The following is a 14,112-nucleotide window of genomic DNA, read 5'->3' on the forward strand; positions in this document are numbered from 1 at the left end:
AAAAAGGTGAAAAACCTTTAGTCTACAAACATAAACCGCTTTGTGGTATAGGAATATTCGTTATTTCGGGAAGATATTCACATTTGCTGCCTTACTATAGGCATTCAATCCATATCGACAAATCAAAGTTTTTTTAGAAAAATACAAATTTTAAAGATCATACAGCATGGTTAAAATCATGACAATCGTCAACATTACTATAACAATACCTAGGGGATGGTTCAAAACAACACAATAGCAAATCAGGAAAAAAAGTGAATAATTCCCTATTAAAGTGGCTTGTGCTGTGTGATTTCACACTAGTCATACCTCGTTCCACAAGCACTCATCAACTCTCATATCTTTCATACCATTCTCAACATACCAGAGTTCATAAACAACATATACATAAACAGCACATTTGTATGCCCAACATGTTTCTTTCCGTAACATTTGGTGTCATGAGTTTTTGGAAATTCATCCGGGGTTTATGGTTCTGTACATCATAACTCCTAGGTATTCGAGGAAGGCAACCTAAACATTCATTTTGGTTCCTGCTCTGGTTTGAATTAGAGCCCAAGTCCTTAAATCTTGAGCAATTCGTTTTTTATGCAAATGTGGAGATCTTCCCCTACAACAAAAACAAACATAGGAATATCAATTGTCCATCTGTTTTGAGTGTAATTCTCAAAAAAACTAACAATGTCCAAATTTGTTAATTTAATCTGGGTCATGTGTGAGAATAATCATTTATCTCGCACTGCTCATCTTTTCAAAATGTAACATTCTCTTCTGTCCAGTAATTCTATTTCACGGGTTGATGTAGTTTAAACAATGAATAGTCGGCTACGTTTATTCAAATCCTTACACTGGAGGCCTCCCAACATCAAAAGGAGAAGTGTCTTTATCTATATGATATGTGCAGTAATCACCAACGCTGTTTAGGGCCATTAGTGATGGTCAATCTTCTATTCAGTTTGCTACTAATCAAAAGGACGCTGGTGGGCTAGTAGTGCAGTTCCCTACCCTCTTAGCATATGTGACCAGACTTCGGTCCTGGAATAGATTATTAGGGTGGTCCCTTGTGGATCATTAGGTCTGAGGTGCCTCCTTGTCTCTTTTAAGTTTGTGGCAGACTGGCGAGCCTTAAGTTCGGAAAACAAAACAGACCACAACTTACTATAAATTGGTTTCATAGTTTGTTATAGTAGAACAAGTCTCAACTTTACATTGTAATGCGCGGTAGTTACAGCGTCTTAAATATCTTACCAAAATAGTGAGTTGGTGAGATCTGGCAGTATTTTATTCCTTGTATACTTCTCTTGGTATTGGCTCACTTGGGTCGTTATGTAGCATTTTCATGTGGCCAAACCGAATACGCGTGTTTCAGGATCTAATGCACATTCTCTCTTTTTTGCATCAGGTTACTTATTCTTGTTACTTCATAGCCTAGGGGAGCATTGAGGCAAAAAATGCACCTATGATTAATCTATTTCCTTCATTTTCTTACAGTTATATTTGGAGAAACAGTTTTTACTGTGAGTTGAACAGCCGTGCATTTGTCACGAGGGCTTACCTAACTGTGAGGTAGCTATCAAAGACCGATTATTCTTATCCCTCGTCGTTCCGAGTTGCTAGGGGCTTGATAGATGGTTTTTGATAGCGGCAGCCCTTATCACTGAAGTTATGCCGTTCCAATCGCCTATGCTAGAGTGAGAAAAGTGGAACAAACCAGAGCGACAAGTTACTGCCGATCTAACGGGCAGGGTCACTGCTAAATTTCATTTTTGTTGTGCAAAGCTCTTACCGGTAATCTGTGTATCCCGGTCTTTCACTCCCATCCGGCGGTTCAATCGTCTCCTCCAGGCGCCTGTACGGCATGCGTCATTCTGTTTTCTTTTTATGCATGATGAGGCCTTCTGACTGATACCTATTGGCTGTGGGCAACTACCCTGATTCGTAGTTGTTTGTCCTCTTTTTTTTGTTTTTGATTGTTTACTCTGTCTGCCGTAATTAACCCATTACCTTAGTATGGTTTTTATTAAGTTGGTGGCGAAAGTGACCCGACTCTACATATTACTCACCCCCAGGGGGGATGGAGGCATATAAAGCCAGTCGTTACGTTTCGTCATGGGGAAAGAGAAAAAAGAAAGGTGCTTCACATGCACAAGCGATCATAGAGGCTTCAGGAACCATAAAAATGTGTCACTGATCGTCAGTTCCTTCCACGGTTGGACCCTAATTTATCAGGGTGAGTGTTTGCATGAATTACACTATATCAACCAATCAATTTTTGTCATTTAGCCCTGTTTGCATGCTTTTTGTCAAAATAATTATCTCTTGTTCTTTTTATCAGTAGAGTCTTATTTAAGTCTGTATAAAATAGACCATTTTAGATCCTCAACACTGTGTATACACTCGATCCAATGGTCTACTAGAGGAGTGTTGGCTGTACGGTTTTTAATGCAACTTTTATGTTCGCTTATCCGTACCTTAAACTTTTTTTCTATTTTCCCAATGTATATTTTGCCGCATGGACACCAAAAAACATAGATAACCATCTGGGGATCGCAGTTAGTGAGGGTCTTTTGTTTCCAAGGCGTTTGTAAACCTAGGTCAATAGAAGTGCTTTTCTTTGTGGACTAACAGCAAGAACATTAACCACACGGGTAATGTCTGACCAACTCTGAAAGTCCCCATTTTTGGGGTAATGTTTTCTGTCTCATTGGTTTGACTTGAAACAAGTGGGGAGGCGTCCTGCCACTTACTTTAGGCCCATTTACCTATATGGTAAAGGCTGAATTTCTTTGCATGCTAGTTATGACAGAGGTTATATTATTTAGCTGACTGTCATAGGTTTTCTAAAAAGATGAGCAAGAGATAGACCCTTATGGAAATGCATCATAGCATACTTTTATTATTCTGCTAGAGCTAGAAGGTACACTACATATTTTATGCTTATAACGTTTTTTTCAAAAATATATATTGAAGATGCTATTTCATAATATGCATCTTAAATCAGAATACATTCAATTTGTTTTACAAATGCATTGAAAAAAAAAAAAAAAAAAAAAGGAGTGAATAACAAATATGGTTGTGACAAACATTTAACAAATGCACTAAAAAAGTGTAACAAATGTGATATACAGAATCACCATTAATATTGTTTGTTCGTGTCTTGGATAGAACATATATACAAGACTGTATGGTGTTTGTAGGCTCTATAGGAGACAGGGACCTAGTCATTGGTTTGAGGCTCACATCATTACGAGTAATGAGGTCTTTTTCATTCCGGCTTCTTTTAAAGGCAATAATGGATATCGGTACTGGCTGGTCACCTTTTTCCATAATATGCCAGTTTCTTCTGATGACTTTCTTTATGGTGTTTGACATATTGCTGTAAGTGTTAACAAACACAACGCATTCTGTTTTGGCCTTCTCAACTCTCTGTTCTTTAAACTCCAAGAGTGCATCTCTATTGTTATTACTTGCTCTTTTCAGAGCATGTGTAGTCACTTTGGTGGCATAGCCTCTCTGAGTTTGGCGTTTCTGCATTTTATTGGCTTCCTCTTTGAAGTCTGTTCTTCTGGTGCTATTCCTTTTCAACCTTAGGAATTGGCCCAGCATAAGGTTGTCATGCCCATGCCTGGGATGGAAGCTGGTGTAGTGGAGCATCACGTTTTTGTCTCTAGGTTTATTAAATGGTTTCACATATAATTTTCTGTTTACTTGATCAACTGTAATTGTAATGTCCAGAAATGAGAGTGCCGCTGTACTATGATTAGATGTAAATTTCAAAAATCTGTCTTGTGTGTTTATCCATTGAAAAAAGTTTTCAAATTCCGTGGTTGTTCCTTTCCAAATGATGAAAATGTCGTCTATATAGCATCTCCATATTTTTATGTTGTTTGCAAATGGACTGTTCTGGTTAATTATTTTAGAGGTCTCAAATTTTTCCACGTATAGGTTGGCTACACTTGGGGCCAGAGTGGCCCCCATAGCGGTTCCCTGGATCTGCTTAAAGAATTTGCCATTAAATAGTAAGTAGCTTTCCATAAGAGCCAACTCTGCACACCATAAAATGAACAAAATTGGAGTTGACTTCACTGTGTGGTCTTGAAAGAGTTTTTCCTCGAGCATATCTAAAGATGCTCGCTGTGGTATGCTTGTGAAAAGTGCCACTACTTCGAGCCCTATCAGGATTTCTGATGTAGGATCAAATTCCACACCTTCTACTTCTGAGATCATTCGTGTTGTATCTAGAACATGTGATGCCATTTTCCGTACTAGTGGTTGAAGAAATGTGTCTGCGAAGCGGGAGAGAGGTTCCAGAACAGAGTTTACACCGCACACAATTGGTCTCTCTGGAGGGGTAGTTAATGTTTTGTGGATTTTGGGGAGTATGTAAAATTGTATAATTTGTGGTTTGTCCTTGATCAAGAAGTAAGCCTCTTTTGGAGAGATCCAGCCTCTTTGGGCTGCTTTGGCAACTTTGAGTGAAATAAGGTTAGCCAGTCCCATGGTTGGGTCTTCCGTCAGTGGTTCATAGCAGGCTAGATCTAAGAGTTTGCGATTGCATTCTCTGACGTAATCTTCTCGATTGAGGATCACAGTCTCTCCCCCTTTATCGTTCCTCCGGATTACATTTTTCCCTTTTGAGCTCATTTCCAACTGGTTTAGATCAGGAAGAACTCTTTTTTGAAATACCAGAGCTTCTGCACTGTGTGATGCAGTGGGCACACAGAAGTTGTATTTGTTCAGTAGCCCGGAATCAAAGTCCTTAGCTTCATAAAGTTTATTCTGAAAAAATTGGTAGAGGTGAATTTTCCTCATAAATGCGAAGAATTCCTGATGGTATGTGAAAGGGCTATGTAGATTTGTGGGGACAAAGCCCATCCCTTTCTCCAGGATTCTCATTTCTTCTAGCCTTGGTTGATATCTGGATAAATTCACCACAAGGCCTTCATACTCCTCGTTATGCAGGGTTCCAAATCCCAGGCCTCTGGGCCTTTCTCTAAAAAATCATGGTCGTTGGTTCTCCCACCTTGGTTGTTGCCTCTGGTACCTTGATTATCATCTCGTCTTCCGCGATATTTTCCTCTATAGGGTTTGCGGCGGTTAGGCTTACCACGATTACGAAAGGTATTGTCACTCAGGCTACCGTCGCTTGAGCTGAAAGAGGTGTTCCTAAAATTCAATTGTCTCTTACGTCCTTGGCCTCTAAAATACGATGATGCATCAGTTTTTTTCATTGGTTTGGTAGTTTTCCTGAGTATATGGAAAGGCTTTTTCATGGCTGAAGTTGATTAAATCCTTGTTCATCCTTCGCACCCGTTCTCGTAGAGTGTCCTCTTTAAAGATGCTCATTTCAGCCATTAAGGTGTCTACCTTTTCTTATATAGTTCCAATGGTATGACTTTCTGTATTTCTTCTTCCAATGTTTTGAGGTCGACGAGTATCTTTTGCGTCAACTCTGTGGCTGTGTCTATTATTAAGATCAGCTAGTCGCGGCCGCATTTATTTGCCACGTAACTCCATTGTACTATAAAATTTTTGTTATCAAGAAGGAGCCTTGGCTCATTTCTTACTACCAATGCCTGGGGTACCCTTAGGTAAGTATTTTAGCATTATAGAGCCATGAAGTTCCGTTCTTATTAGTCTTTTTTTTCAAGTTGCTCAGTTTGTCCCAATTGGTTATATTTGTAGTAGTCTCAGAGGACCCGCCTAACAAAGAGGCTTTTTCCAACAGGTCCGCAATGTATTTGTCGTCATAGCTCTTGCATCTCTCGAGAGCTATTATGATGGTTTCTGAATGATCTCGTATCTAATGGTTAAGGTCCTACCCTTGCCCTTGCGTCCAACCAACAGACATGTCTTTAAGTCTCTGGTCAGTACGTCTTAAATCTGTCAAGTTATCCTCATAACCTGTGAGTGTGGCAATGAGAGATTGTTTTCTTTGAAATGATAGTAAACAGTAAATGTCAAAAAGCCTCACCGTCTAATGGCCGTATAAGAAACAACATCCTACTCAAGGAGGCTGAAAGGAAAAACAGACCACAAAGCGACCCCTTCAAAAAGGTGAAAAACCTTTAGTCTACAAAAAAAAACGCTTTGTGGTAACAAAGTGACCCCTTCAAAAAGGTGAAAAACCTTTAGTCTACAGTGATATAGGAAAATTCATTATTCCAGGAAGATATTCACATTTGCTGCCTTAATATAGGCATTCAATCCATATCGACAAATCAAAGTTTTTTTAGAAAAATACAAATTTTAATGATAATGCAGCATGGTTAAAATCATGACAATCGTCAATATTACTATAACAATACCTAGGGGGTGGTTCAAAACTGAACACAATAGCAAATCGGAAAAAAAGTGAATAATTCCCTATGAAAGTGGCTTGTGCTGTGTGATTTCAAACTGGTCATACCTCGTTCCACAAGCACTCATCAACTCTCGCACCTTTCATACCATTCTCAACATGGCAGAGTTCATGAACAACATTTACATAAAAAGCACAGTTTTATGCCCAACATGTTTCTTTCCTTAACATTTGGTGTCATGAGTTTTTGGAAATTCATCAGGGGCTCATGGTTCTGTACATCATAACGCCTAATAATTCAAGCAAGGCAGCCTAAACATTTGTTGTGGTTCCTGCTCTGGTTTGAATTAGAGCCCAAGTCCTCAATTCTTGACCAATTTGTTCTTTATGCAAATGTGGAGATCTTCCCCTACAAGAAAAACAAACATAGGATATCAATGTCCATCTGTTTTGAGTGTAATTCTCAAAAAAACTAACAATGTCCAAATTTGTTAATTTAATCTGGGTCATGTGTGAGAATAATCATTTATCTTGCACTGCTCATCGTTTCAAAATGTAACATTCACTACACCTGTCATGTTCCCCACACCCTCCAACCCTCCCAGAAATGCCACTGCGAAAACCCAAACTCAGAAGACCAACTGCTGTGGTCCCTATATATATATATATATATATATATGTATAAAAAGAAAAATTTGAATGATTACGAAAAGTAGTGTTCTATTACACGGCCCGCGGTAGCAGCCGTGTAGTGTTATGGTTAAGTTGCTAAATCCATAGGAAGATCTCTTTTTGGGTGGTTTATAACTTCGCTCCCCCAGGACGAATACTCGCCAAACTTTGCAAAACATGTATGTTGCCCACTCCGAATCTTTTTGTAAAGTTTGGTGAGGGTTCGTCAATGGGGGGCAAAGTTATAGGGGGGGTAAAAACATATTAAAGAACACAACATTGCACTTGTCAAACTTATTAAATAATTTCTGGGGAGGTGAGGTCTGATGAGGATGGGATGGGATATGGGTGCAAGAAGCAAAAAAAGGAGTGTTTTGCACCGTAAAAGTCAGCGAACAGTCCGGATGTTCGTGGACACCTCTGTATTACAGGGTTGATGAAAAGCAGTTCTTGGATGGCTTATAACTTTGGCGCCACTTTATAAAATTACAATTAAATTCTTGACCTGATCCTGAATGAATTTGCAAAGTTTGGTGGGATGATGTCAGGAGGGGGCAAAATCAGAGGGGGTCCCACAATAATGTAAAGGCTGATAAATTAGGTGCCATTTGACGAATCTACACAAAGGTTTGCAAAAAGATTGTAGATCTAGGTATAAATGTTTCTGCAAAGTCTGAGTGGATTTTGCCAAGTGGGGGCTAAGTTATATGAATATTGTATGTGCATAATTTGACACTTTTGAAAAAAATAAAACATAGGTGGATTTCCAGGAAACTTGTGTAAGGAGCATTGGCAAGGACCTTAAACCATGGTTTTGCAAATGTGCCCGTGTTTTATTTTTTGACAAGTGTCATAATGTAGGTACAAAAAATAGTGATATACCTTCGGTGACTGAGGTGTAGCCTGTGGACATGGGCAGTGGCCTCATAGTCTGGGTCATGGAATAAGGTCATGATCCGGACAATCTGGCTACTGGCCCTGACCACGAGGGAGAACACATGGGGTTGAAGTTGCCATGTCCACCTGGGACCGGCTTTGTGGTAAAGTTATTCGAAAGTGGGATAGCTTTGAAAGGGAAGAAAAATGTGCTTGTGGTAATATGGTCACAGCGTTCTTTCTTTGCCTTCTGCAGGCTGCCATGGAAAGCAAAGAGGGGCCCTGTAAGGAACCCCACCTTCCCTTTCCATGGTGGCCATCTTGGAAAAGGATGTTCCTTCCTATCCCGGGACACCGCAGCACCCCATGAAATACCCAGTAACTTGAGTTTTAAGAAGACCAAGGAAAGGCTCTCTTTATGTTTATGCTGGCCTAAGTTGGGGTGTGATGTCAATTAGTACTGTAGGTAAGAGTGCAGCCAAGAATGTGGCACCCTTAGTGCCTCTCCCAGTGGTGAGAGTCCCTTTTGAGAGGGTAGGAATTGACATTGTTGGTCCCTCAAACCCTCCAACATCTTCAGGTAACAGGTTTATCCTGGTTGTAGTAGACCATGCTACTAGGTATTTCGGAAGAAATACCTATGAGAACTGTTACAGCTCAGGCTGTGGCTAAGGCCCTACTTGGTATTTTTACCAGGGTAGGTTTTCCTAAGGAATTTATCTCTGACAGGGGATCCAATGTTATGTCCCACTACATGCAGGCCATGTGGAAAAACTGTTGAGTAACTTACAAGTTCTCAACTGCCTACCCTCCTCAGAGAAATGGATTGGTAGAGAGGTTCAACCGTACAATGAAGAGCATGATAGGTGCTTTAGAGGAACCCCTTAGGAGAAAGTGGGACCTTCTACTGCCATGCCTTCTATTTGCTTATAGAGAAGTCCTTCAGGAGGGAGTTGGATTTAGTCCCTTTGAACTTCTCGATGGCCATTCAGTTAGAGGCCCCTTGGCTCTGATTAAGGAGGGGTTGCAGAGAGCTCTTTTGCCCAAGCCAGTGAGAGTAACTGACTATGTGATAGGTCTCCGGAGGAGAATGTCAAACATGATGGCAGAAGCATCAGATAACTTAAAAGCAAGTCAGGCTCTGGTCAAACATTGGCATGATCAGAAGGCCAACATGGTTGAGTTTACTCAAGGCCACCAAGTTTTCGTTATGGTTCCAACAAGGCAGAGGGCCTTACAGGACAAGTGGATAGGACCCTTCAAGGTTTTGGGAAACTTGGAGAGGTCAACTATCTGGTGGACTTAGGCAATCCTAAGGAGGCTCTCAGAGTCTTTCACACCAACCATCTAAAAGCTTATGTCTCAAGACAGAAGTAGGAGCTTTGCTTCTAGCTTCATCCCAAGAGGAGGAGGAGAGTGAACCTCTACCTGACCTACTCAGAGGTCAGCCTTTAGATGAGAAAATAGAAGGAGTTAAAGGCATGGTCTAGTAATTTTTTTTTATTGTCCCTACGGGTCGGCCATGTTTTTTTAAGCCTAAGTGGCTCGATTTTAGAAAACTTTCCTATGGACCTTATCAGAGTCCATTAAACGCATGCGAAAACAGGCACCAGGGAGCCGCCATTTTGTGATAATCCTATCACTTGCCGCATCGCCCTGGTTGACCTGCTTCTGCGGCACTAAATCAATTCCCCCGCCCCTGAGCCTGACATTATCCAAACATTCATATTCCCCGCCTCTCTCCGTGACGTTACTGTGCTGCGTAGGCAAACGCACCCAGTCGTCTTCTACGCGACCCCACACAGAACCCGGAAACCAACACAGACCATCTCACAACACAGCGCGCCACAATTCGGAATATGAAACTGTACTTTAAAATCAAACAGCAACACGGTACATTTGGTAAAGTATATTTATCTGACATTAAATGTTTAGAGAATATTCAGCAATTGCCATATGAACTCCGAAAACCATTTATTTTCTTTTATCTGTATCCGCAATGGTACACAGGGTGTTGCTTTTTGTTAAAAGAAGCACTTTGGAAGCACGGTGAACCGCAAGGCTGTTCCATCAACTAGGCACTAGTCCATCGTAAAGGTTGATATGTTGCTTCTAGCAACTAGTACAGCGTAAGGGCATGTGGGCCCTTGGTAATCGTCCCATAAAATTGTCAGTGTGCTCCATTTGTTCACACGAAGCTGCAGGTGTCTCACGAAGAAACCATCTGCTGGTGTCTCAAACCGACGGCAGTAGCAGAAGGGGAGCAAATACCTGTTATGAAAACAAAAAAATTATAATTAGTCTCGCCAGCCGATCTTCATTAATATTACTCATTTTATTTATTACAGCCGATCAGAACTATTTGCTTGCAAGGATAGTTCAATGGAGTATGTTCGCCTCTAAAATCAATGCGAAAAGTAACGAAATAAATCGAGGCCAACACACAATGATAAACGACAGTTAGTCTACATGCGTGAGGAATGATATGATATATGATATGGCATTTGTAACGTGCCTATACTCAAGTGTTTCAAGGCGCGACGAGGCAGGTGGGGAACAAGGGCAGACAGACAACGATCCTACTAGGCCAGGTGTCTTTCTGATCGCGCATGGGGAAGGGGGGAGGAGGGTAAAAGTGCTGTACATGGTTAATTGAATACAAATTAAATAATAGGGCCAGCTGGTGGCACGTGCAAGGTAAATGCGGGGAGAAGGGGCTGAAGGATACAGAGACAGTCCCCTAGTGCAGGTAGGCAGTGCAGGGAAAAGTGGCTGGGCCAAGGACCGAGATCGGTGAGACCAGTGGACCTGCATGCCCATGTGCCCACTACAAATACGTTTTCCTTGCTTTTCCTAGCTCTTCATTCATTCATTTATTCATGCATCCATTCATTAAATCTTCATTCCGGTATAAAAGCATGTAAAGATTTACTTACATTATATTTGAATTTTCCATTGTGTCTCTTCGTAATGCAGTCTGTAAAACGGACCGTGCTCTTGACAACGATTTTTCGTATACTGAACTAAAATGAAACTCGGTCTAGTTTCAGAATTTTCTGCCTTATCGTCTCTTACGTTATTGCGCACCCCCTTCAAATGTAGTTCTTTCGGCATGGTCCCTGTCTCAAGGTCAAAAAACAATAGACCCTTATACTTCCAGTGCGACTTGTGGGCTTCATCTGGGCGCGAGCTGAAAATCAAAGCCGCTGTCCTTCGCATTCTTTATTTGCAACATCACGTAGTATAGGCATCTGTGAGAACTTGAAGTTTGGAATCCCTCTATGTAGTGCGCCTCAATGTGCAAATGCGAACTGGCTTCTCTCCCAAATACCACGGCCCGCTTGGCGCGTTCTAAGTGCCCCAATTTTGTCCCCGTTGTCTGCGAGCTTTGCAACCCAAATTGAGACATTTCATTTTTGGCGGAAGGTCAGGGAAAGTATAAAGTACCACAGGAGTTGAGTTAAAAGTGAGATTTATTGTTTGTTTGTTTGTTTTATTATTTGCAATACTCAAGCCTCCCCTCCGTTAACAGTGCGCAACAGTGTGCAGCATTTACATTTACATGAGATGAGACATGAGAAAAATATATACATACACATATATGAGGTGAATAGAGAGAATTCAAAGATGACATCCAGCTTGTTTGCCACCCATGATGGTGAAGATAGGGGTTAGGGTTACAGGTACACTGTACAATAACATTTATCTACAAAAAGACAATCGTATTGCAATTATTTAAACCGGGATTTGTACTTCACAACCAGCTGTGCTTCGGGTGGGCATGGCACAGTCGCAATGTTCGGTGGCAATGGATCACTGCTCTGCACAGAAATGTTCAAAATTCCATATCTGTGCTTCTCTAACACAGCAACAATAAGGCCTTTCACAAAGTCGAACTGCATTTCATCATAGACTGGTTTGATCACCCATTGCTTACTTCGTTTTGAAAACACCTTAGTGTAGCGAGGCATACTTACTTTACCCCTAGTCCTAGATTGTTCACGTCCGACATTGCTGTTATGGGCCAAGACCACTAGTAGAGTGCGATGTTTCATGCCCCGAAAGCTAAAATGCAAGCGCTTTGGCCTGTACTTTAGGCACATATTGTGGAACACCTCCAAATCTCCTGTGTGACAGAATTCTGTCAGTCCTCTCAAATCTCTTGATAGAGTTTTGTCGAAAACAATCTTCTCAATGGCTTTGGGTGTCGGTGAAGATGGAATCAACCACTTCTTCTTCCGTGCCTCCTCTAAGGACAAAGGGCCATGTTCACATTGGTGGAAATGTTGATTTGCTGTCCAGCGGTGAACGTTGGTACAGTGGTGCATCAGTGACCGCCATTTTTCAAGTAGTATTTCCACTGACCCTTCACAAGTTTTTGAGCTCCACCAAAGATGGTTGGTGATAGAATGGGACCACTGCAAAATACTTTCAAAACCTTTTTTTTCCTGCAGCCGAGATTTTCTTACTGATTGATTTAGCAAGATGCCATACGTCGAATTGATGATTAATATGTGGGAACTGCTCTCTCATTGTCTTGGCAATTGAAACGTGTCTGTCCGTGGCTATGAGGTCAATGTGCATTCCCCTTGATTGTAGATATTCCACTGATTTTATAAATCCTAGTTTCTCCATGGCCACTGACGATGTACATTGTGTTACCTGCACGACCACCGAACTCACAATTTTCTTACTATCCATGTCCTGAAAGTGGTAGGTGCAGTACTTGGCAGAAAATCCAGGGCTGTCGCACTGTCCATCACTGGCTAGCCTGAATCGTTTGCCTTCGAATGTACTTGCTAGAGACAATTGTTCAATTTTCCAAGCATCACTAATGGCCGGAAACAGATAATCACGTTGGTATATGTAGTACAGCGCTTTAGAAATGAAATGGAGTCCCACAAACTGAAAGAAAGCCTCTAACTTTCTAAAACTGGAGCCACTAAAAAGTGATGCAGCTGCACACAGTAGATTGCCTGCTGGCAGTTTCCCCAGCATCGGTTGTGCAGACCATGAGAACCTATGATTTAATCTACAGGCGGAATTTATTTTGACGTTACTGCCTTTTATTTGACGAGTCACATTAATCAATGGCTTCCCACAAACTTTCCCTCTAATGGAATGCACACATTTCACCATACTTATAATTTCCATCAAACAACTGTTGAATACAATGTATTTGCTCTCTTTCATTAGATTGTCATCCTGCGTCAACGTTGTTTCGGCCTGTGACGTAGTGGAGATTTCAACACATTGGAAAGTAATATCGCTGATATCAAGTTCTGATGCATCTATGGATGCTGCGACTGGTTAATTCTCTGTCATTTCGACATCTATTACTTCAACATTGATGGGAGAACACAACAATGTCGACAGGTTTTTGGGTGGCAAATTTTTGGCGGGTGGAGATTGTGTGAATTGATCTGCAACTACTTCAGAGCTATCTTCAATACATTCAATAACATCTTCTTGTGGTGGTGCGGTCGCACTGTAGCAATGGTCCAAAGCAACTTTGCTGCAGTCTCCAAACACAGTTAATTCATGTTCTGGCCATTGGACATGAGCATCACGAGCCTGAACACGTCTCACCTCAATTAATAGTTCCTTCATAGTGTACATGGTCTGGTAAGCAACATCTCTCATTCGCTTCACTGTCTGTGTATGTATAGTTCTGACACCCACGGGTAACTGGAGGAGAGATTGGAAAAGGGATGTTCAGTTTAAACACAAGATAAACTGTAGTCCAATTGACTGGAAAAAAACATAAAATAGTCCCCAGCACACATTTTTTTTAAAATTATGAACTGTTTGTAACTAACCTTTTTTTGTTTTTTTTTCTTTGCAACTTTTTTGACTCGACCTTCAACATCTGCACGCTGTAGCTCCGATTCGTTTCCGCATGTCCTCCCTTCCTCTTGCGCTGCAACGACTATATTTTCTGTATCCGCATAGACAGCACGGAATGAGGCTCCATCGTCTCCCTGAAAGATAGTACTTTCATTACTATGTATCAAAATATTGTTAGCATAAAACACACGTGAGGACGAACACACAGGTACATCTCAATAGCCAAACACGATTTAAACATTGTGTGCAAAAATCAAACGACAAGTATTCGACCAGTGATGATCTATTTCGATGGAGCTGTCAGTATCCATACCTCTGGCTCTGCATTGACTGCCATGAATGGTTGGATTGGAGAGGAGGCATCCGCATCTCCCGGAAACACAGTACTTGCATTAGTATGGTTTTCAATATTGGAA

Source organism: Ambystoma mexicanum, chromosome 11 (assembly GCF_040938575.1).
Source record: "Ambystoma mexicanum isolate Mex_15411 chromosome 11, UKY_AmexF1_1, whole genome shotgun sequence".
Lineage (NCBI taxonomy): Eukaryota > Metazoa > Chordata > Amphibia > Caudata > Ambystomatidae > Ambystoma > Ambystoma mexicanum.